Genomic DNA, 25,553 nt, shown 5'->3' with positions numbered 1-25,553 from the left:
AACAGGATACAGTCATTCCATAATATTTGCAGTCACTTGTGCCAAAAAAAAAAAAAAATTGTGTTACTTAATATTAAAACAAAGTATAGGATTTCTGAGATAGGGTGTGTCAAGTATTATTCAAATTAACAATTCAAGAATGATTAATGGTAGAAATGACATAGCCATATTTAACTTGAGAAATTCCAAGTTGGCCTATAGCTGCTTAGGGACCATAGTTTCTCTGCTAAAAGTTTTAGTTCTACTAATTCAAAGCATTCTCAGGAGAAAACTCCCACTTTATGTTAATAATAGTCCAGTCAAGCATTACATTAGTCTTTGGACACTTAATACACACCTAACATTAAACTAGAAGTTCTGGAATACTAAAATTGTCTTTAGTACCTAAGATCAATATCATTCCCCTGCAAACCTCTCCAGGAAGCAGTATATACTTTATATTTCAGAGATGTGTGGTTTACTATGTTGATGTCATTGACAGGTTTTTTGGTTTTGGTTTTATTTTTCCCTCAGTCAAACAGTAACTTGGTAAATTCATCAAGATGCAGTACTATACTTGCTTTTCAGGGCATTATGTCACAAAATAACTAGAAATAGTTGTGATACTTCAGTTTAAAAGAAGTATCATGTTAACAATGGATAGAGTGTACTTTATGTATGTAGCCCCTACAGCACTTTCTTATTCTTTATGATATAGTACTATAGAAGCATAATTCAGGTTATCATCTCTAGTGCTTTCCAGGGTAGAGAAGCACATTATATTAATCTAGTAATGGATAGATGAAAGCTTTTTGAATACAGCACAGTAAAGCTGTGAATTTGCATTATCACTGATAAGTTCCCAATCTTCTATAAACAAATTGTTTGCAAATGGTCACATTCTTACACCCAAGGGAACATCTGAAACATCTTCATTTTTTTTTTGATAAAAGTCTGAGATTCTGTTTTAAGCAAAATACCTTTGTAGAAAATACATTCTGTGTGTGTGTGTGTGTGTGTTTAGTCAAATATTTTATCTACTTGAATAATCTATTTTATTTTAAACCAATTATTATGACTTTTTAAAAAGCTATTTATTTATTTGAGAGAGAGAGAGAGAGAAAATGAGTAGGAGGGATAAAGGGTGAAGAAAAGAGAAACCCAAGCCGACTCTGTGCTGAGGACAGAGCCCCAAGCAGGGCTCAGTCTTACTACCCTGGGATCAAGACCTGAGCTGAAACCAAGAGTCAGATGCTAAACTGATTGTGCCACACCGGTGCTCCTATTATGTCTTCTTATCCATTCCAAGACATATATAACCTCTACCTTTCAACCTTGCAAACAGAAAACTTAGAGTCATAAAGTGGAGTTATTATGATCATCATCATCCAAAGTGATAGAAGGGAGGGGTTCCCAATTCTAGCCATAAGGAGTAAAAATTTCTTGACTTATCTTCCATCTATAAACTTCTAGGAAACTAGCCAAAAAAAAAAAAAAAAAAAAAAAAGAAATGACTGTTTTCAGACATTGAATAAAAGGAAACTATGATCTTTGAAAAAGGGAAACAAAGAAAGTATGCTATACATTTAGTCCAATTTTCCTCCTGGAGAAATTTCCAGATCACAGCATAAGAAAGGGGACCTTCCACAGCAATAACAGAGCCCCTTAGATTTAGATCTGTATAGATTTACTGTTAATCTTTGAAAATAATAATAATTTAAAAAAATCGATGTACACATAGGGTAAAAATTGACAAGCTGGGTCACAAATAAGTTTAGGAGGAAGAATATTCACCTGAATTCATAGTTCTGGAAATCATTTGCATTTTCATCAGCCAGTGTGGAAAATCATCTTTGAATGAATGAAGCTTTCAGCAGAGACCTCAAAAGACTTATGCCCCAGTAGTAGAGTTAAACGTGTCAAAGCTTATAAGAATTATAGGCCAATCATACAAAAACTAGAAGAAAAAAAAAAAGCAAAAGCAAAAAATTAAACAAACAAGCAAACAAATAAACCTTGAAATTATCCACAAAATCTGCAGGTAACTTTTTAATTACTAGACAGACCAAAGTGCAACATTCTTTAAAAGAATAGAGAAATTTAACTCAGCATTATAAAATCACTATGTTCAGTATCCGAACAAAAATTATTAGAAATTACAAAGGAAAATAAAGTAAAACAGGAGAAAATGCAGTTTAAATTCAAAAATAAGAAAGATGGAAAATTATGTTAATGAAGTTCTCATGAATAAATGTAATAGGCTTAATGATTTATTAGAAAAGATAAGCTTAGTAAGAAATAAGATAAATGAGGGGTGCCTGGGTGGCTCAGTCTTTAAGCATCTACCTTCAGCTCAGGTCATGATCCTAGGGTCCTGGGATCAAGCCCCACATTGGGTTCCCTGCTCAGTGGGAAGCCTGCTTCTCCTTCTCCCATTCCCCTTGCTTCTGTTCGCTCTCTTGCTGTGTCTTTCTCTGTCAATAAATAAATAAATAAATAAAATCTTAAAAAAAAAAGAAGAGATATGAAAATTTAAAATATCAAAAGATAAAAAATGCAATATCTAAAATGGAAAACTTGGTGGATAGTGTTAACATTAGACACTGCAGAAAAAAATATGAAGATGAAGGATCAAGGTGCTTTCTGCTAATATGCTAAGCAGTTTAGCAAATGGTAATTGGGATAATAAGATAAGTGGTGTCAGAAAAAATATTTGACGAAATAAAGAACAAAAAACTTGGAAAAATTTGAAGTAAACTATAATCCCACATAGCCAAGTAACAACATAATCCAATAAAGGTTAACAGAAAGCAAACCATTCTAATTCACAGTATAATCAAATCATTAAAACACAGTGATAAAAAGAAAAGCAGCTCAAGAAAAAAAAGTGCATTATTTGTAGAAATATTTGAAAAATCACAGACATCATTGTAAAAAATTATGTAAACCACAAAACAAAGAAATGGCATCAGAATGCTGATTTAAAAAGAAGAAGAAGAAAAAAAAGAGGTGTTCTCAATTAAATTTCTATATTGAGGGGAAATATCTTTCAGAAATTAAAAATTTTTTTCAGGGGAAAAGCAAAGTTTATTTATCACCAGTAATGTTACACTACATTAAGTATTATAGGAAAACTTTAAAACAAAAGAAAATGGTTATTAGCCCTTTACTGGATATATTATTTGCAAATATCTTCTTCCATTATATAGAAAAAACTTATATAACTCAACACCAAAAACTCAAATAATCTGATTAAACATGGTCAGAAGACCTACATAAACATTTTCCCAAAGAAGATATACAGATGGTTAACAGACATATGAAAAGATGCTCATCATCACTAATCAGTGAGGAAATGCAAGTTAAAACCATAATAACTTATCATTTCACACCTGTCAGAATGACTGAGTCAAAAAGACAAGAAATAATAAGTGGTAACAAGGACGTGGAGAAAAGAAAGTCCTTGTGCACTAGTGGTGAGAATGTAAATTGGTAGAACCACTATAAAAAATAATATGGAGTTTCCTCAAAAAATTAGAAATACCGTATGATCCAAAATTCCACTACTGGGTATTTACCCAAAGAAAACAAAAATGGTAATTTGAAGATATATCAACCCCTATATTGGTTGCAGCATTATTTAAAATAGCCCAGTTATGGAACCAAACCCAAGAGTCTATCAACAGATGAATGGATAAAGAAGGTATGGGGTGTGTAAGTATGTGTGTATGCTTACATAAATAATATAAATTATTTATATGTGTATATGTTTACATAAATAATATAATTATATAAATATATAGATATATATATTTCTCAGCAAAGGAAAAAAATGAGATATTGCCATTTGTAACAAAATAGTACATTATGCTAAGTGAAATAAGTTAGAAAGACAAATACCATATGATTTCACTTATATGTGCAATCTAAAAAAACAAAACAAATGAGTAAGTAAAAAACAAATGAAAAGTGGAATCAAACCTACAAATACAGAGAACAAAGTAATAGTTGCCAAAGGGGAGGTGGGTGGAATAATGGGCAAAATGGGTAAAGGGAGAAATGGGCAAATGGGTAAATGGAAGAAACAGGATTCTAGTTATGGAATAAATAAGCTGTGGGAATAATTTCAGCACAGGGAATACAATCAATGGTATTATAATAACATTATATGGTGGCAGATGGTAGCTACACCTGTGACAAGTACAGCATAACATATAAACTTGTTGAATCATTATGCTGAATCACCTAAAATCAATGTAACATTGTCAATTGCACTGAAATTTAAAAAAAAAATCCTTTACAAAAAAAAGCAAAAGAAAATTATTTAAAATAAAAACTTGCATTGATATACAAAAAAAGCACCAGAGATGCTAAAATGTAGGTAAACATAGTTTGTATTACTTTTTAATTTTTTAAAAAGTCTGTTTAACTATTGCAGATTTTACAACATATGTTGGAGCAAACAGTAAAATTATATGGTTATAAAACAAGGAAAGGAGGGGAAACATACTGTTGTAAAAATTTACATAAAGTGTGGAAGATGTAAGGTCATTTGATGGTAGATTGTGACAAGTTAGAAGTGCATATCAATACCCCAAAGTTATTATCAGGAAAAAGAAATAGCTATTACCAACTAGTGATAACAAATAGGCTATCAATACTGAAGATGAATTAAAATGGTAAAGATTATTAGTCAGAAAGAAATTAGAGAGAAAAAAAACTTTAAGACCAAATGGAAAGTGAGATAAAAAAATCATTATCATTAGCAAATTATTAGATTTGAAGCTAATTTCATTGGTAACAACAATAAATATAAATGGTCTATACATTCCTATAAAGGCAAATAGTAAAACTGAGGGAATAAAGCAAGGGCCAAATACATGCTATAGATATTAAATTTAAATATAAATACACAAAAAAAAATAATGGAACATATATAGCATGATGAAATTATTAAAAATCTGAGATGACCATATTAATACGAGTGACTAGATTTCAGAACAGTATATAGTACAGGGTATAAATAGGGAAAATTCATGATGATAAAGTGTCCAATTAATCAATAATAAGAATACACAAATGCAAAAAGCAGAGTTTAAAAGTACATGAAGTAAAACAGACATAGGTGCAAAGAGACTATTTCACCACTCTTATTGGAGATTTAGCACTACTCTATCATTAATTAATAGATCAATAGGAAATAAGTAGCTCTATAAAAGGTGTACTATTATCCACTAAATTCACCTAATTAACATATCAGAACAAAGTTTTTATAAATGTAAAAATGTCATATCAAATATGTAATACTACTATAATGAAATGAAATGAAAAATCAATAAGAAAATACCCAAATATCCAAATATCTAGAAATTAAATAACATAAGCCTGAAAAATCCATGAGTTAAAAAAAAACTGGATAATATTCAAATCTATCAAAAAGAAACAAAGATACTAAAACTTGTTAGCCATAATAAAAGCAGTTTATTAAATTCTTTATAAGAAAAGAGTTCTCAAATCAATGATCTAAATTTCCAACTTTAGAAAGAAGAAATGGAAGAGCAAATCAAACTCAAAATAAAGAATAGCAAGGAAATAACTATAAGAGCACAAAGTACTAAAGACTAACAAACAGATAAAAATAAATAGATCAAATCAATTTCCTAGGAAACATCAATAAAATCTCTACTGATTCATAAAAATATATTAATTTTAAGAATTAAATATAACATAAATAAAGAAAAATAAATGGACTGATAAAACAGAAAATAAAATATTATTTGCCAATCTTAGGAAAGAAAGAGGAGTCAATCACTACAAATCCATGAGACAAAAATAACAAAGTGAATAGTGTGGATGATTTTATGCTGATGGATTTGATATATATAAAGTATTAGTGAAATAGACAAATTCCTTGTAAGGCATTCATTTTCAAAACTGACCGAAAAATCTAAAACATCCACAAATTTCCTATATCAACTAAAATAGATTAAATACTTAATTTAAAAAACTTCCAACCCTGGTAAAATGAGACAAAATGATTCTAGAATTTAAATGGAAATGCAAAGAAAGAAACAAAAAGTTGGTGAACTTGCACACCTTGACTTCAGGTACTTTTATAGCACTGCTGCAAACAGGATAGTATAACACTGGCACAAGGAAACAAATGTAGAAGAAGAGAATATATACTCATACCAACATATATATAGTCAATTTTTGACAAAGTGCTGAGGAAATGAAAAGGGGAAGTCTAGTCTCCTGAACAAACAGTGCAAAAACAGTTAAGACATACCCAAATAAAGAAGAAAAAAAGAACTTTACTACTACCTAATATCAAACCAATAGTTAATTTGAATAGACCTCTAGCTTAAAAGCTAAATAAAATATTACAATCACTACAAAAACACAGGAGAACATATTTACAAACTTTGACCAGGCAAGTTTTTCTAGATAGAGCACAAAATACAAAGGCAAATTTTTAAAAAATGGATAAAAGTACATTAAAATTATTTTATCTTCTGTTTTAAAAACTATATCATTAAAAATTAAAAGGCAAGATACAAATTGAGAGAATATATTTACAATGTATCTTTCTGACAAAGGACTTATGTCCCGAGTATGTATAGTCAATAATAAGGAGTCAAGCAGTCCTATTTAAAAAAAAGGAAAAAATGGACAAAAGACTTAAACAGAAACCTCTTTAAAGGGGATGGGAGTGATCAGTAATTGAGGATGATTAAATTAATATTTTAAGCTGTCAAGGAAGTGAAAATTAAAATCATAGTGAGACACATTAATGTCAGAATGACTAAAATTATTAAAAATTGGCAATACCAGATGATGGACTGAATATGGAGCAAAGTGGAATTCTCATGTACTGCTAAGATATATGAGGATGTAAAATGTACAAAGTTCTTTGAAAAACATATAGGCAGTTTCTTAAGTATTTAGGTATACACTGATTATATACTGCTCATCAGTTCCATTTTTAGATGTTTACTGAGAAACCTGAATAGGAATGACATGGCAGCTTTATTTTGATAACCCTGAAGTGGAACCTACTTAAATACCCATTATCCATCCATCAACAGGTGGAAGGATAAATATATTGAGATGTATCTGTAGACACAATACTGTTTGGTAATATGAAGGAACACACTACTCATAGACTCATACTCGCTACTCATAGAACACTCTACTCACAACAGGAATGAATCTCAAAAACATGCTGAGTGAAAGATATCAGACATACTAGCATACATACCACATGATCTTATTTTAATAATAGTCTAGAAAAGATAAATTGAATATGTAATAATTGAAAACCAGTGGTTGCCTAGGTCAAGTAGTCTTAGAAGAAGGCTGTCTTGTAATTGATACAAGAAAACCTTTTTGGGGAGGTTCTTGTTTTACATCTTGACTGGGATGATGACTATGTGGGTATATACTTTGTAAAAATTCATTTAACTGTGCACTAAAGATGTACTTATTATATATAGTAAATAAATTACACATAAATTATTGATTTAGAATATAAAGGGGAAGTTCAACAGAATGCAAAGGTAAAAAAACCGACTTTTTTTTTTCCTAAGTGTCAGTAACTCCGGAGAGATTCAATGCTTAGACCTCAAAGTTAAATAATATAGGAGCGTAACCATAAGGCCTCTGCAGAATAGAACAATTTTCTCTGTAGTTTTCCATTACAGTGCCCTGTCTCATAATTGAAATGAACTTTCCAGTCCAACATGACAGTCATTACTCCTCAAGACTGAGCAAAAATTGCAGTGAAGTTATCTCCAGGAGAACAAGTTTAAAATGAATATATGGTGCCAGGAAGATGGGTCATTGACATAACACCTTACTACCATGTATACCAGATAAGAGGTTTTCCACGACAGAGGATCCTGTCCAAATATAGGTTAGCTTCAAGATAAGGAAAGAAAGGGAGCAATGAGGCATATATAGATGTGTGAAGACATAGACAGAGTTGAACTTAGGATGCAAAATTGCTTTTGTGTAGTGGTTGCCAAGGGAGCCCAACCAAAGAGTCCTGATGTAAGTGAAGGTGCATGACTTTTTTTTTTCCTGTTTTGTAATATGATGTGTATCCATGTCTAGATTAGTGTACAGCACATAAGAAGTATTTGATGTTTGTTGAATAAATAAATTAAATGTTAAAGTAAGGTGGTTATCAAAAGAGTAAGATAATGAAAATAAAATCCATGTAATATTCAAACTCCTTGTGCAGTTGTCAGGACACATATTGTACCAAATACAGTGTGGCTTCACTAACTGTTATTTTATAATTTTGGCTAAAATCAGCTTGCAACAACTGAATTTTAAAGTCATCAGTGAATATCATGAAATATTTCATATATCTCTGTTCAAAGAAGGGGAAGATGTAAGGTCAATGGAAGCAGGACAGTTATAATGAAGGATTTTAACTATGCTTAAAATTGTTCAGTTCCCATCTGTTCACATTATATTTAAGTGCTTTAGGGGAAAACCTGTTTGACCTGAAATTCAGAGCTAAAACTCAAGTTAAAATAAAAAACTGTTCAGTATTAATTACAGTGATTAAAGAAGAGAAAAGTTAGAGAACTATGTACTTGTGATTTAGCCATTCAACTAACTATATTATGAATTAAAGGCAGTTGTTAAGGCATCTTGATAAAAAATAGGGGGATGGCCTTCCAAAGGAGTCTTTGACTTAGTAAGCTGTTCTTCTATTTAGGTCCCTGGCTTTAGTAGGCTCTTGTGATCTGGTGTGCCTTCCTAAGCATTTTCTAAGATTCTTTCAGGTATTCTGGGTCTGGACAGATAACATTGTAGAACAAACCCACATTCTGACTGCAACCCTTCAGAGGGCTCTGTGAACCTCTACCATAGCCCATACTCTCTGCTGTGAAGCCAATCAGATACACCCAACAAGCCCTGTGACCCTGTGGTTGGAATGGCTCCAGAATTATGACTTAGGAAAAAGACTGTCCCTATTGTCCAGTGTGGTACATGTTTCCAAAGACTGCACAAATTTGAACCTCAAAAATAATCTAACATGCTGATTTGGGGTGACTAAATTGTTTGTATGGACAAGGGTGCTATTAAAAGTAGCTTTCTATCTTTTTCCTTCTAGCCTAAGAGAATAGAGATGAAATGTAAAATAAGAAAATTGTAAAGTGACAATATCTAAAAGAAGGTCTAACCGTATGAAATATGAGCAGTCTTACTATAAACATGCTGTGCTTATAAATATAATTCCACTAAGGTGGAATTTAGAGGTAAAACTAGTAGACTTAAAATCCAAGTAACTAGATTGAAGCAAAAATAAGGCATTTGAAATCAAAGCTGGGTAGAATCTCTAAGTAGTTAGAAAATATTTGTTTAAATTAGAGACAGAAAACATAGTTTCTCTGAAGATCTAAAGTACAGAATAATCATTGAGCAAGAAAGGCTATGCTCTAGAAAATGAATCATGTATGTGTGTAACCAAGGGGTATTAGAATAGGCACATCTAAAGTTTATTGAATGAGGCATCATGCGATAGCTAAATTATTTCAGTGCTTTTTTTTTTTTAAGATTTTTTTTTATTTATTTACTTGAGAGAGAGACAGTGAGAGAGAGCATGAACGAGGAGAAGGTCAGAGAGAGAAGCAGACTCCCCATGGAGCTGGGGGTCCGATGCGGGACTCGATCCCGGGACTCCAGGATCATGACCTGAGCCGAAGGCAGTCATCCAACCAACTGAGCCACCCAGGCGTCCCTATTTCAGTGCTTTTAAATATTAAATATTTTAATACTTTAAATATGTCTCTCACGTATTAGACATACAAGAAATACTTGTAACCAAATGGAGCTTATAATTTGTTAGATTTTTATAGTAACAATGCATTAAAATCCTGTAAGAAGAAAGCAAATTAAAAAAAAAAAAAAAGAAGAAAGCAAATTTAAAGGGATGTAGGACATTTTTGAAACACAAGGCTTGTAAGTAGGAAAGATTTGTACTACCAAAGGCACTACCTGTGTAATGTCACAGCTTTGAAAATTGACACTGTACTCCTGAACAGAAGCCAGTCAGGATTTTTCAACTTTGAATGCCTCAATATACAAAAAGCATTTGCAAAATAATATTTGGAACACAGAGAGTTCAAAGACAATGTGCCTTCTTTGGAAAAGAGAATGCAATCCTTGAAATATTTTATTTTAGAAGTCTTCTATGGAGTAGATTCTAAGAAATATTTAGGTTATGTGTTACATACAAATACATATACATGTGTCTGTGTATGTTTCCATTTTGTGGTTGCTCTTAATTTTGGGGAATATAATAATCCCAGAAGATTCTGAGAAAAAACATTTTTAGATAAGATATTTCATTTGGCTGCCATTTGGCCTAAGATCAGATCAAATTCTAATTCATTCTTTTCTTATTTATATGTTATCAGTGACTGGCTGAAGTAAATGTTTTATATGGCTGGATAGTTTCTTGAGTTCATCTTTTTGAATTAAAATTACTGGTACTTGTGATTCAAAATATGGAAAGGCAATAATACATTTTGGGATATTGGCTTTGGAATTATTTTGTGACTGATAAAATGTGGTGTTTATCTAGAGAACATACATACCTAGTTCAATTTGGCTATAGGACCAGTTAGCATAGTAACACATTCAATGGGTAGGGTAGATTCTGGGTCCTCTTAAGAAACTAGATCCATATTCACCATAGCATACATTGAATTTAAAACATCTTTTTTTTTTTTTTAAGTTTGTTTTTCTTAGTATGTTTCTCTTTTGTGGAAGGTAATTTCTGAGATGTTTCTTGGAAAATATAACCTAAAGGGAAGCACTATGGGCTAAGATATATGTGAAAGTGTGCTGGGCATACTTAAATTCCAAGTTTGTTTAAAAAAAAAAAAAACTGCTAGAAAATGCACAAATTATATTCCTCTTCATGGACTAGCTCTTATTTTTAGAAAACATAACATGATTATAAAGAAAGCTATATTGAAGTGACTTTTCTAAGAACAGAAAAATATGACATTTTCAAGATTTGAAGAGTCGATTTTCAATATTTTTAATATGAGTCAAAATATTTGAAATTGAAGAGTCTTCCTTGTGTTTACAAGAAACTTCAGTTGGAACTATTTTCTGGATGAAATAGACTGAGACTGAAGTTGATGATTTACATTGGCAATTCCATGTTGACATTTGCCTACTAACAAAATTCTATCACCGAAAGGATTACCTGTTGTATCTGCAATAAATAGAATTCTTACCAAAAAAAGATTGAATGAATTAGGCTTTTTCTTTTTCTAACTACAAATATCGCTTCTATGCACTTTGTGCATTTTTAATTTTTATTATCATTTTATGCTTTTTAAATGGAGCTTCTGCCTAGGAAGAGATAGTTTCTGGTACCTTTCCTTGTTATCTCATTTGCTTCTCTCTCCCTGAAATTGTGTATGAAACAGGTTTCAAAACACCCCTACTGAGATATACAAATTACCTGTCTACTTGTGGCTGGGAAAACTCAGAGGGAAATGTGCAATGAAACCAAAACTCGTGCTTTTGTTAAAGAAAAAATTGGACAAATAACAGAAATCTAGTTATTTACTACAAAAAAAATTCCAATTTGACTATGAATTTCTTTAAACTAAATGAAACAACATTTTGTTTTTATGATGCTGAGGTGTATACATTTAACATAGATATATATTTATTTAAAGACTGTTTTTCTTTTTAAAGTTTCTACACCTGATAGGACAGCATTTCTTCAGAAGGTGAGGATATTTTTTTCTAATCAGTCAGCATATGAAGATACAAACCCAAGTGATCTCCTACAAAGCGTGTTTATTATACAGGCATACTCGATAAATACAAAGATGGTTTTTAAACTCTGCTTACTGCTTCAGTAGTATCATCCTTTTGATAGTCAGCAACTAATTTCCATATGTTCTCTTCTTTCTTATTCAAAAAGATGTTCTTCAGGGTCTAGTCAACAAAAGCTTTTGAGGGAATAAAACTCCTATGTCTCTCTCTTGCTTGTTCTGTAAAGGAATAAAACTCTCTTCTTAAAATATCTGTGAAGATAGCATCATTATTGTTAAAGTCAAGAGGAGATCAAATTCCTAGAAATAAATCAGTATTTTCCAAACCTGGGTACATAAAATGATCCATCTGAATTTAGAAAAAGTAACAGAAAGTATTTTTATATTCATTTTTACTTCATCACTTTTTTAATTTCTATTTTTATTTATGTTGCATAATATTCATGTAATCCATACAATTTTTGTAGGATTCATATAATTAACTAGAAGGATATACAGAACCAATAATATATTAAAGTGTTCAAAAATGTGCTTCTGGAAACTGAGGTCCAAACTCTCCCTTCAATATCTGTTAAACCAGGGATTTTGGCAAATGTGCTTCTCTGTGACTTATCCTCAAAACAGGGATGTTTTAAAGCAGTACCTACTTCAAGAGTGATATGGTGATAAAATGCATTAATATTGATAAAGTATATAGAATACTATATAAAATGTTTGGCTTTTGTTAAAATATTATTGAATTTATAAATAAATATAACTGCATTAGAAGGTATACATCTAGAAATAAAGTAGTATATGATTAAAATTTAGAGGTCATTTAAATATACACATTTCTAATGTAGGTATACAGATGTCATGAGAATAGGTCTTAAAATCAATCATCATTTTATGAATGAGCAGAGAAGAAAAATTTAATGTATAAAAAGGTCTCCTGAGGAAAATGTTCCCCTCCTGAAATACATCATAACAAAAAGTATTTTAATTCTTGAGGATAGACTAATTTGTTTCTGACTCTGTGATCTTGGACAAATTAGTTCAGCAATCTGAAAACCACTTTCCTCATCTAATGTATTGCAAGAGTAATGTTATTTCATAGGCTTGTTGTAAAGATTAAGCAATTTATTACATGTGGGGTGCTGAGTGCACTGCTTGGCACATAATTTGAAAAAAAAAAAGGTTTCGTTCCCTTTTTTTCCTGGCTATAGTGCCTTAAATTTCTATATTTTTCAGATTATAGGAATTTTTTTTGGTGGAAATCCTGCTGGAGTATCTTATTTTGAATTATTTATTAACTAATCATTCCATCTAAAACATCCTGAAGGCACAGAATGAGTATATTGATGAGGTTATGAAGCAGAATCAAGAAGGATGTATAGAGGTGTCCTGTAGGCAATGTAGGCATGTCAGCCAAGTCTTTTCTTTATGGGGGAACCTCCATGGGCTAAGCTACATCTCACTTAGTTCCACCAACAATTCATGTGGTGCTATGAGACTGCTTGGCTGACATGCTCTATCTCACAACTGTGACCCCAACTATGCTACTTATTTCATGTCAAGGCCTATTTCCAACTTCTAAGAGTGAACTGGGAAGGAAAAAACTTTCTTCTCATTCCTAGGAATATTAAGCTTTGGTCCTTTGAAGTACTGAGTATGGGTTATTCCTGTACATCTGCTGGCTTAAGAAATCTTGATATCAGTATCAGAGACCAAAATCCCTTTGCGTTAATAGACACATTTCCCAAGATAAAATAGACCTTGTAATTAGACACTTAGAATGTTCTCAGAAATGTCACTTTCTCCAATGTCTCCTGCAGAAAAAGGCATACGTTTAGTTTTTCTTGAGCACAGAAGCAGACTGGGCATCCCTCACCAACACCTGAGTCCTCTTAGAAGATAAGATCTAAAAATTTAATAGCTTTCTTCTCAGCTGTGTGCTATCAACCATAATCTCAGGTCATTCAGCAATTGATATAGTTATCTATCTATCTATCTATCTATCTATCATCATCTATCTATCTATCTATCTATCATCTATCATGATCCAATATATCATATCTATATCACATAGATATCATATATATTCATATATATGTACACATACATACACATACAGATTCACATATATGCTTTTGCATTTTAATATGAAATTTGTGCATTGAAGAGCCATAGAAGAGGCAGTGGACACAGAAAAATAGGAAAATTCTGAGGGGTACTAAAATATACTTCCTTCTTAAAATATATTTTTCCACAAAATATTGTGAAAATGTCTATGCTACCTAAACCAATCTACACATTTAATGTAACTTCTATCAGAGTACAATCCATCTTTTTCAAAGAAATGGAACAAGTAATCCTAAAATTTATATGGAACCAGAAAAGACCTTGAATAGCCAAAGGAATATTGAAAAAGAAATCCAAAGTTGGTGGCATCACAATTCCGGACTTCAAGCTCTATTACAAAGCTGTCATCAGCATGGTACTGGCACAAAAGACAGCATGGTACTGGCACAAAAACAGACACATAGATCAATGGAACAGAATAGAAAGCCCAGAAATAGACCCTCAACTCTATGGTCAACTAATCTTCGACAAAGCAGGAAAGAATGTCCAATGGAAAAAAGACAGCATCTTCAATAAATGGTGTTGGGAAAATTGGACAGCCACATGCAGTAAAATGAAATTGGACCATTTCCTTATACCACACACGAAAATAGACTCAAAATGGATGAAGGACCTCAATGTGAGAAAGGAATCCATCAAAATCCTTGAGGAGAACACAGGCAGCAACCTCTTCGATCTCAGCCGCAGCAACATCTTCTTAGGAACATCGCCAAAGGCAAGGGAAGCAAGGGCAAAATGAACTATTGGGATTTTATCAAGATCAAAAGCTTTTGCACAGCAAAGGAAACAGTTAACAAAACCAAAAGACAACTGACAGAATGGGAGAAGATATTTGCAAACGACATATCAGATAAAGGGCTAGTGTCCAAAATCTATAAAGAACTTAGCAAACTCAACACCCAAAGAACAAATAATCTAATCAAGAAATGGGCAGAGGACATGAACAGACATTTCTGCAAAGAAGACATCCAGATGGCCAACAGACGCATGAAAAAGTGCTCCACATCACTCGGCATCAGGGAAATACAAATCAAAACCAAAATGAGATATCACCTCACACCAGTCAGAATGGCTAAAATCAACAAGTCAGGAAATGACAGATGCTGGCGAGGATGCAGAGAAAGGGGAACACTCCTACACTGTTGGTGGGAATGCAAGCTGGTGCAACCACTCTGGAAAACAGCATGGAGGTTCCTCAAAATGTTGAAAATAGAACTTGCGCTATGACCCAGCAATTGCACTACTGGGTATTTACCCTAAAGATACAAACGTAGTGATCCAAAGGGGCAAGTGCACCCGAATGTTTATAGCAGCAATGTCCACAATAGCCAAACTATGGAAAGAACCTAGATGTCCATCAACAGATGAATGAATCAAGAAGAGGTGGTATATATACACAATGGTATACTATGCAGCCATCAAAAGAAATGAAATCTTGCCATTTGCGACAACGTGGATGGAAATAGAGCGTATCATGCTTAGCGAAATAAGTCAAGCAGAGAAAGACAACTATCATATGATCTCTCTGATATGAGGAAGTGGTGATGCAACATGGGGGCTTAAGGGGGTAGGAGAAGAATAAATGAAACAAGATGGGATTGGGAGGGAGACAAACCATAAGTGACTCTTAATCTCACAAAACAAACTGAGGGTTGCTGGGGGAGGGTGTTGGGAGAAGGGGACTGGGGTTATGGACATTGGGGAGGGTATGTGCTTTGGTGAGTGCGGTGAAGTGTGTAAACCTGGTGATTCACAGACCTGTGCCCCTGGGGATAAAAATATAATATATGTTTATAAAAAATTAAAAATTAAAAAAAATCAATTCAGAGTGCAAATTTGAATTCTAATTTTGTGTATATTTGCCAAAGTTTATTAAAACTGAATATAATAGAAAACTCAAAAGTATCAAATTATTCCTTAAGATATATTTATTTTGGCAGAAAAACTGATCCAGCAATTAAAAAATTGATGGGTTCTAGTTTGAGCATATTGGGTTTGATATCTGTGGTCATCTAGGTGGCAATGTACATATCATATCACCAAAAAGCCATATCTTTTTATTGTAAGCAATTCATTTATATTTCATTATTCAGACTATCCTTTAAAAAGACAAACTATCTCAGCTTATTCTTAAGCAAGCACTGCATTCAAAATACCAAGCTCTCTAAATATCTACTACGTAAAAAAAACTTCATTATTTTACATAGACTTTATTATATGTAACAATGAGGAAATTCCAATTCCGAATGCACTTTTCATAGAAAATCTTATCAATTTAACATAGTGAAAGCTCTATGAAAGGACTCATGTCACAACTTTAGAAATTCACCATTAGTGAGTCCCTGGTTAAGTGCTCTATGATGAGGTATGGAGGAAGCAGAGTGTGAAAGAGCAGAGATACTGACAAGGATAGACTTAAAAGCAATAATCACTTGATGACTGAAAAGTTTCTCATATTCAAAGGGAATCTAGAAATTTCAACAAAATCTGAGCTTAAACTAAGAAATGCAGTAAATAATGCAGCAAATAGATGGTTCATTTCAAGTTAATAAAATTGTAACACACATGATAGATAATTGAAACTGTTTTAAAATTTGAAACTGAGGTAGACCTTTCCTGATTAAAGAACTCCTTTTCTACTCAAACCTTATTATTTAAAACTTTTTACCTCCTAACCGAATATGTTATTTCTGTTTGTTTGATTTGCATTATTCTAAGACACTGCTAATCAAATATTTTAATCAGCATTAGAATAGCAGTATTTACACAGCAAAAAGCAAAACATAAATAATTTAAAACATTAAAATGCAAGATACTTTAGTCTGTGTTGTTTTAAATATATTTCTTCCAGACTTCTTAAATTTTTTTTGAGATTTTATTTATTTATTTGACTGAGAGAGAGAGATCACAAGTAGGCAGAGAGGCAGACAGAGAGCCCAATGCGGAGCTCATCCCAGGACCCCGAGAACATGACCTGAACTGAAGACAGAGGCTTTAACCCACTGAGCCACCCAGGCGCCCCCAAACCAGACTTCTTGAAATCTTGAAGCAACTTCTCTATCTCCTTTTCTATTTACATTTCAGTCTTTAAAGTATCTAAAGAACTCTTATTAAAAACTAAATTTTTATGGCTTTATCACAATCTCTCAAATTATTTAAAGATTTCTCCAAGGAGGGGGCACATGGGTGGCTCAGTTTGTTGAGAGTCAGACTCTTGGTTTTGGCTCAGGTCATAATAATATGGATGGTAAGATGAAGCCCTGCAGGGAGCTCCTCACTCAGCGAGGCTTTTGCTGGAAGATTCTCTTAGTCTGCTCCTTCCCCTGTGCATGCTCACATTCTCTCTCTCAAATAAATAAATCTTTAAAAAAAATTTCTTTAAGGAAAAATAGTAAATATCTTTCTTTCAAAGAGTTTTCAAAACTTAAAAAAAAAAAAAAAAAAAAACTTTTTTTTTTTTTTTCTAATGTGAAATTGAGATGTTAATTCCTGCCTGGCTTTGTGGTTGAAGACACCTGTGGACACAGAACTACCTTGGCCAGTCCTTCTTTTGTGGTACTCAGGTTGCTGACCCAGTAGGAGTTGGACACTTCTTCTGATTAATGTATCTGTAGAGTTACCACTAACAGCAACAATGTATTACATTACAGAGCTTTCCAGATTGTAATAGGTTGTTAAGATTTATGTCTTCTAAAGATGAGGAAAAGTTCAAGAAATAAAAAGAACAGCTATCATTTTCACTTTACTTTCAAAGAAACTGGGACTTACTAAAATTATCTGAATTTATTTTTTAAGCAACATGATCAGGGAAAGAAAGAAAAAAAAAAAGGGAAAAAGATTCCCTCTGATTCCTCATTAAGTTTCCTATGTACACCAGAGATAAATCTGTATGCTCTCTACTACATTGGGGCAAATTTTCAACCTGGCTGATTGGGTTAAATAAGTGGTTTAAGGCTATGAAAGAAGTTTTTCCCTGTGGAATGTAATTGATGTGCTTGGTGGCTGCACTCTCTTGACCTCATTATTACCATTTTCAATAAGGTACATTAACAAACTCTAATGAAATTAATGCTTTCTGTTGAAAAAGAGGGTAGATGAGAAAGAAAAAAGTATGAGTAGATGTTAAAAAAATATTCTAGGATAAATTTAGTATATCAGAGCTGGAGCAGCATCAGATTCCCATACTGTGTATGAATTTCCATCTCCAAAAAGTGTGAAAAAGGCTTAGAAACTTCATAGATACCTCAATGCCCATGATCCACCCACTTTAGGGTGTGATTTGAAAAGCAAATGGTGTGTTGATGGCATTAAAAAAGGTATAAAAGACATTTTAATGACAGTGTAATCAAAGATTATACACCAGCTGTCACAACCAAGGCAACCATAGTAATTGGGGGTGACCAGAAGGCTTTCCAAAATAAGCTTCTTTTAAAGATTCATTTAAAACTGTCACCAAGGGACTGTTGACATTTTAATTTTTTCTTTAGATTTGGGAGTTGTTATTTTATTTCTTTTTATCTTTTCTTTGCAGAACAGGATAGCTCAATTTATTATCAGTTCTCTCTATAGTGAATGATCAGAGAAGCAAAAAGGAAAATACACTTTTATAATGAATACTTTTATTAAAATTAAGACCATTTTAAAGACAGGCATTGAAATAACATCAGTTTGCTTTAACTATCACGTTTAGTTTGTACATGTATAATTAATACTTATACCATTAATTTTGTTATTAATATTCCTTGATATTCTGGGCTAATAATTCTATGATCAAAAAGCAATTATTAGTACTAATATATTATCACATTTAATTGATAATGATGCTTCTTGTATTATATCTTCCAAGAGTTTCATGTAATAAATGATATGAATATACCTCAATTAAAAATGGGTTATCATTGTTTTAATCTTCCTCTTAACCTCTTAATTGCTAAAATTAAAATAATATTTCATTACATCAGTACTTAGTATTTTACAAAATGTTTCCTTTGTGTTTCGCATTTTTTTCTTGCAACAGCCCAACAGCATATACAGGATAGGTATTAGCAGCCAAATTTTACAGATGTGGAAACTGAGAATGAGAAAAGTTGATTATTTAGATAACATAACGAAGAAAGAACATAACTGAAACCTTACTTTGGGACATCTTTGTCAATGCATGGTATTGTCAGTCTGTTGTTGTAAGCCAAGTAAATAAGTAAGCTGTGGTATCTCATACTTGTAATTATATTTCTCTAAAAATTAATGATGTTGAGGATCTTTTCAGCTGTATATTTGCCAGGAGTATGTCTTTTGGATAAAATGTCTGTTCAGATCTTTGCTTATCTTTTTTATTGGGTTGCTTTCTTATTATTGAATTTTGAGAGTTCTTTATATAATCTGTGTATGAATACTCTGTGAGGTATGTGATCTGCAAATATTTTCCTTTAGTCTGCAGCTTATATTTTCATTTTCTTTACAGTATCATTTAAATAGCAGAAGTTTTTAATTTTAATAAAATCCAAATTTTTAATTTATTATTTTAGGCCTTGTGCTTTTGGTATTACATCTAATAGATCTTTATCTGACCTAGGGTCACAAAGATTTTCTGCTCTACTATCTTTAAGTCTATGACCCATTTGAATTAATCTGCATATAATATGTGAGATATGGTTTAAAGTTTTTGTTTCTTTGTTTTGCATGTGGAGCTCAATTATTCCCACGCCATTTGCCATTTGCTGGAAGAGATTATGCTTTTCTTTCCACTGAATTGCCTTAACACCTCTGCCAAAATCAAACCAATATATTTCTATGTGTCCAAATCTGGACTCTGTTCATTTTATCTATGTATCTGTCTTTTCACTAAAATCATACTGTCTTAATTACTGTTAATTTTTTATTAAGTATTGAAATCAGGTAATGTGGATTCTTCAACTTTGTTCCACTTTATCAAAAGTATTTTAGATATTCTAGTTGTTTTGACTTTCCATATAATATTTAAATCAGCATATCATTATCTACAAAAATAATTGCTAGGGTTTTGACTAGGATGGGTTAATCTCAAAAGAAATGACAGACTAATGTTGAGTGTTCAAATCCATGAATATATTTTTTTCAATAATTAAGTCTTCTTTGAGTTCTTCCATCTGTATTTTGTAGTTTTAGGCATACAGATTCTATATATATTTTGTCATATTTATGTATAAGTCAGTTTGCCTGTCTGTCTTTCTATCTTTTTTCCTTCCACCTTTCCAAGGTACAGTTATGATTGGACTTCTATAATTAATATAGAAAACAGTCATGGCTCAAATATTGAGGCACTTATATTTTACTCTTTGGTGCTACATAAGTGACACTTGTTGCTGTGCCATTTTATCACTTGTTAGAAAAATTAATGACAGCTCATGAAATTGGAAAGCACCAATTTGAATATGCTTTCTAAACAAGAAGCTATTGTTTATTTCTCATTCAGGGTTAAATACAATAAATAGTGATATTTCACTTTAAGATTGTGAAACTTTTTTAGCCACTGAAGGCTAGATAGCATCAAGTTACCAATCACCTCTGCTCTGGATTAATATGCCCTATAGAAAAGAGTTCTGACTGGTGTATACCAAAGAATCTTGTATGTTTACTAAGTAAAGAAAATTCTTGAATTTATAGTCAAACATTTATAACTGTGGATATTGTAAGTATTTCATGATTATTTACTATACTCTAAATCACATCTTCCCCTTAATATATGACCACAAACTTGTTTCAAGTTTATCAATACTTTGAGTCACTCCCAGAGGACCCAAATTAATAAAATTATTAATGAAAACAGGAAGGTCACAACTAACAACAAGGAAATAGAAACAATCATCAGAAATTACTATCAACAGTTACATGCCAATAAGTTAGACAACCTAGATAAAATGGATGCATTCCTGGAAACCTGCAAACTTCCAAAACTGAATCAGGAAGAAGTTGACAACTGAATAGACCAATATTTAGTAATGAGATTGAAGCAGTGATCAAAAACCTCCCAAAATGCAAGAGCCCAGGACCTGCCAGATTCCCTGGAGAATTGTACCAAACATTCAAAGAAGAAATAATACCTATTCTCCTGAATATGTTTCAAAAAATAGAAACAGAAGCAAAACTTCCAGACTCTTTTAATGAAACCAGCATTACCCTGATCCCCAAACCAGGCAACGACCCCACCAAAAAGGAGAATTTCAGACCAATATCCCTGATGAATATGGATGCCAAGAGTCTCAACAAGATCCTAGCTAATAGGATCCAACAGTACATTAAAAAGATTATCCACCATGAGCAGGTGCGATTTAGCCATGGGATGCACATGTAGTTCAACATTTGCAAATCAATCAATGTGATAGAACAAATCAATAAGAGAAAAGAGAAGAACTACATGGTACTCTCAATTGATGCAGAAAAAAATATTTAACAAGATATAGCATCCATTCCTGATTAAAACCCTTCAAAGGGTTTTAAATCCTTTGAAGGGATTAAAATCCCTTCAAAGTATAGGGATAGAGGGAACATTCCTCAACTTCATAAAGTCTATCTATGAAAAACTATCTATGAAAAACATCCTCCTTGGGGAAAAGCTGACAGCCTTCCCTTTGAGATCAGGAACACAACAAGGATGTCCACACTCACCACTGTTGTTCAAAATAGTACAAGAAGTCCTAGCAACAGCGATCAGACAACAAAAAGAAATAAAAGGTATTCAAATTGGCAAAGAAGAAGTCAAACTCTCTCTCTTCACAGATGACATGATACTTTATATGGAAAACCCAAAAGACTCCACCCCCAAATTACTAGAACTCATACAGCAATTCAGTAGTGTGGCAGGATACAAAATTGATGTACGAAATCAGTTGTTTTCTTATATACTAACAATGAAAATATACAAAAGGAAATTAGAGAATCCATTCCATTTACTATAGCACCAAGAATCATAAGACTTTGGGAATAAACCTAACCAAAAAGGTAAAGGATCTGTACTCAAGGAACTACAGAACACTCATGAAAGAAATTGAAGAAGACACAAAAAGATGGAAGAGCATTCCATGCTCATGGATCAGAAGAATAAACATTGTTAAAATGTCTATACTGCCTAGAGCAATCTATAGTTTCAATGCCATCCGATCAAAATTCCACTGGTGTTTTTCAAAGAGCTGGAACAAACAATCTTAAAATTTGTATGAAACCAGAAAAGACCATGAATTGCTAAGGAAATGTTGAAAAAGAAAAACAAAACTGGGGGCATCATGTTGCCTGATTTCAAGCTTTACTACAAAGCTGTGATCACCAAGACAGCATGGTACTGGCACAAAAAAAGACACATAGACCAGTGTAACAGGTAGAGAGCCCAGATATGGACCTTCAATTCTATGGTCAAATAATCTTTGACAAAGCAGGGAAAAATACCCAGTGGAAAAAAGTCTCTTCAATAAATGGTGCTGGGAAAATTGGACAGCTATGTGTAAAAGAATGAAACTCGATCATTCTCTTATAAAATACACAAAGATAAACTCAAAATAGATTAAAAAAAAAAAAAAAAACCCTCAACGTGAGACAGGAATCTATCAAAACCCTAGAGGAAAATATAGGCAGTAAATCTTTGACATCGGCCACAGCAACTTTTTTCAAGACATGTCTCTAAAGGCAAAGGAAACAAAAGTGAAAATAAACTTTGGGGACTTCATCAAGATCAAAACCTTCTTCACAACAAAGGAAACAGTCAGCAAAACAAAGAAGCAACCCACGAAATGGGAGAAGATATTCACAGTTGACACTACAGACAAAGGGCTGATATCCAAGATCTATAAAGAACTCCTCAAACTCAACACACACAAAACAGATAATCACGTCAAAAAATGGGCAGATGACATGAACAGACTCTTCTCCAAAGAAGACATACAAATGGCTAACAGACACATGAAAAATGTTTATCATCACTAACCATCAGGAAGATTCAAATCAAAACCACATTTAGATACCACCTTACACAAATTAGAATGGCCAAAATTAACAAGACAGTAAACAAGTGTTGGAGAGGATGTGGAGAAAGAGGAACTCTCTTACACTGTTGGTGGGAATGCAAGTTAGTACAGCCACTTTGTAAAACAGTGTGGAGATTCCTTAAGAAATTAAAAATAGAGCTTCCTTATGACCCTGCAATTGCACTACTGAGTATTTACCCTGAAAATAGAGATGTAGTGAACAGAAGGGCCGTCTATACTCCAATGTTCATAGCAGCAATGGCCACAGTGGCCAACTGTGGAAAGAACCAAGATGCCCTTCAATGGACGAATGGATAAAGAAGATATGGTCCAAATATACAATGGAGTATTATTATCTCCATCAGAAAGGATGAATACCCAGCTTTTATATCAACATGGATGGGACTAGAAGAGATTATGCTGAGTGAAATAAGTCGAGCAGACAGTCAATTATTACCTGGTTTGACTTACTTGTGGAACATAGGGAATAACATGGAGGACATTGGGAAATGGAGAGGAGAAGTGATTTGGGGGAAATTGGAGGGGGAGATAAATCATGAGAGACTGTGGACTCTGAGAAACAAATTGAAGGGTTTGGAGGGGAGAAGAGTGGGGGTGTTGGGTGAGCCTGGTGGTGGGTATTATGAAGGGCACATATTGCTTGGAGCCCTGGGTGTGGTGCATAAACAATGAATTTTGGAACACTGAAAAGAAATAAAATAAAATAAAATAGAAAAATAAAAAAGAAATCAGGAGTGGCCAAATTAATTTCAAACAAAGCAAACCTGAAAATAAGGAGACTTCATTTTATAGTTGAGTAATATTCCTGCATGTTTATGTGTGTGTGTGTGTGTGTATGTGCACGCGTGTGTGTGAAGGTATGTGTATCACATCTTTATCCATTTATCAGTTAATGGACACTTACACTCCTTCCATAATTTAGCTATTGTAGATAATGCCACTATAAACGTCAGGGTGCATGTGCCACTTTGAATTGCTATTTTTGTATTTTAGAGGTAAATGCCCAGTAGTGTGATTCCTGGATAGAGGATAGTTCTATTTCTAATTTTTTGAGGAACCTCCCAACTGTTTTCCACAGTGACTGGATCAGTTTGCATTCCCACCAACAGTGCAAGAGGGTTCCCCTTTCTCCACAGCCTCATTAACATCTGTTTCTTGTGTTTTTAGCTATTCTGACCAGTGTGAGGTGATATCTCACTACAGTTTTTATTTGTATTTCCCTGATGATCAGTGGTGTTAAGCATCTTTTCATGTGTCTGTTGGCCATCTGTATGTCTTCCTTGGAAAAACATCTATTCATGTCCTTTTCCCATTTTGTAATTGGAATATTCATTTTGGGGGTGAGTTTCTTTGTGTATTTTGGATACTAACACTTCATTAGGTAAGTCATTTGCAAATATCTTCTCATATTCCCTAGGTTGCCTTTAATTTTGTTGATTGTTTCCTCTCCTGTGCAGAAACTTTTTATTTTGATGATGTCCCAATAGTTTATTTTTGCTTTTGTTTCCCTTCCCTCAGGATACATAATCTAGAAAGAAGCAGCTATGGCTGATGTCTGTGTTCTCCTTTAGGATTTTTATGGTTTCAAGTCTCACACTTAGGTATTTAGTCCTTGAATTCATTTTTGTGAATGGTATAAGAAAGCTGTCCAGTTTCATTCTTTTGCATGTGCTGTCCTGTTTTCCCAACATAATTTGTTGAAGAGACCGCCTTTTTCCCATTGGATATTCCTTCCTTCTTTGTCAAAGATTAATTTTTGCCATTTGCAACAATATGGATGGAACTAGAGAGTATTATGCTAAGCAAAATAAGCCAGTCAAAAAAAGACAAATATCATTTGATTTCATTGATATGTAAGAATTTAAGAAACCAAACAGGGGCGCCTGGGTTGCTCAGTGGGTTAAAGCCTCTGCCTTAGGCTCAGGTCATGATCCCAGCATCCTGGGATCAGGCCCACATCAGGCTGTCTGCTCAGCAGGGAGCCTGCTTCCTCCTCTCTCTCTCTCTTTCTCTCTCTCTCTGCCTGCCTCTCTGCCTACTTGTGATCTCTGTCTGTCAAATAAATTAAAAAAAAGAATTTAAGAAACCAAACAAATGAGCAAAGGGAGAGGAAAGGGAGAGAGAAAGACAGGTAGGAAAACCAAGAAACAGTCTTGTAACTATAGAGAACAAACTGTTACCAGAAGGGAGGTGGGTGTGGGAGATGGGTGAAATAGGTTTTAAGGATTAAGGAGTGTAAATGTGATGAGCCCAAGGTGTTGTATGGAAGTGTCAAATCACTATATTGTACACCTGAAACTAATATAACACTGTATATTAAATAACAGGAGTTTATTTGTTTTTTAAAGATTTTATTTATTTATTGGAAAGAGAGTAAGAGCACAGAGAGAGTGGGAGAGGGAGAAGCAGACTCCCCACTGAGCAGGGAGTCCAATGTGGGGTCGATCCCAGGACCCTGGAATGATGAACTGAGCCAAAGGCAGACACTTAACTGGCTGAGCCATCCAGCCATCCTAAATAACTGGGATTTGAATAAAAACTTTTTTAAAAAAGGAAAGTTATTAGAGACATGTAATGATACAGGAGTTAATTCTCTAAGAAGAAATAGCAATTCTTTTTT

Source organism: Mustela putorius, unplaced genomic scaffold (assembly GCF_011764305.1).
Source record: "Mustela putorius furo isolate JIRA1106 unplaced genomic scaffold, ASM1176430v1.1 tig00000759_pilon_pilon_pilon, whole genome shotgun sequence".
NCBI lineage: Eukaryota > Metazoa > Chordata > Mammalia > Carnivora > Mustelidae > Mustela > Mustela putorius.
This window is presented reverse-complemented; position numbering follows the sequence as displayed.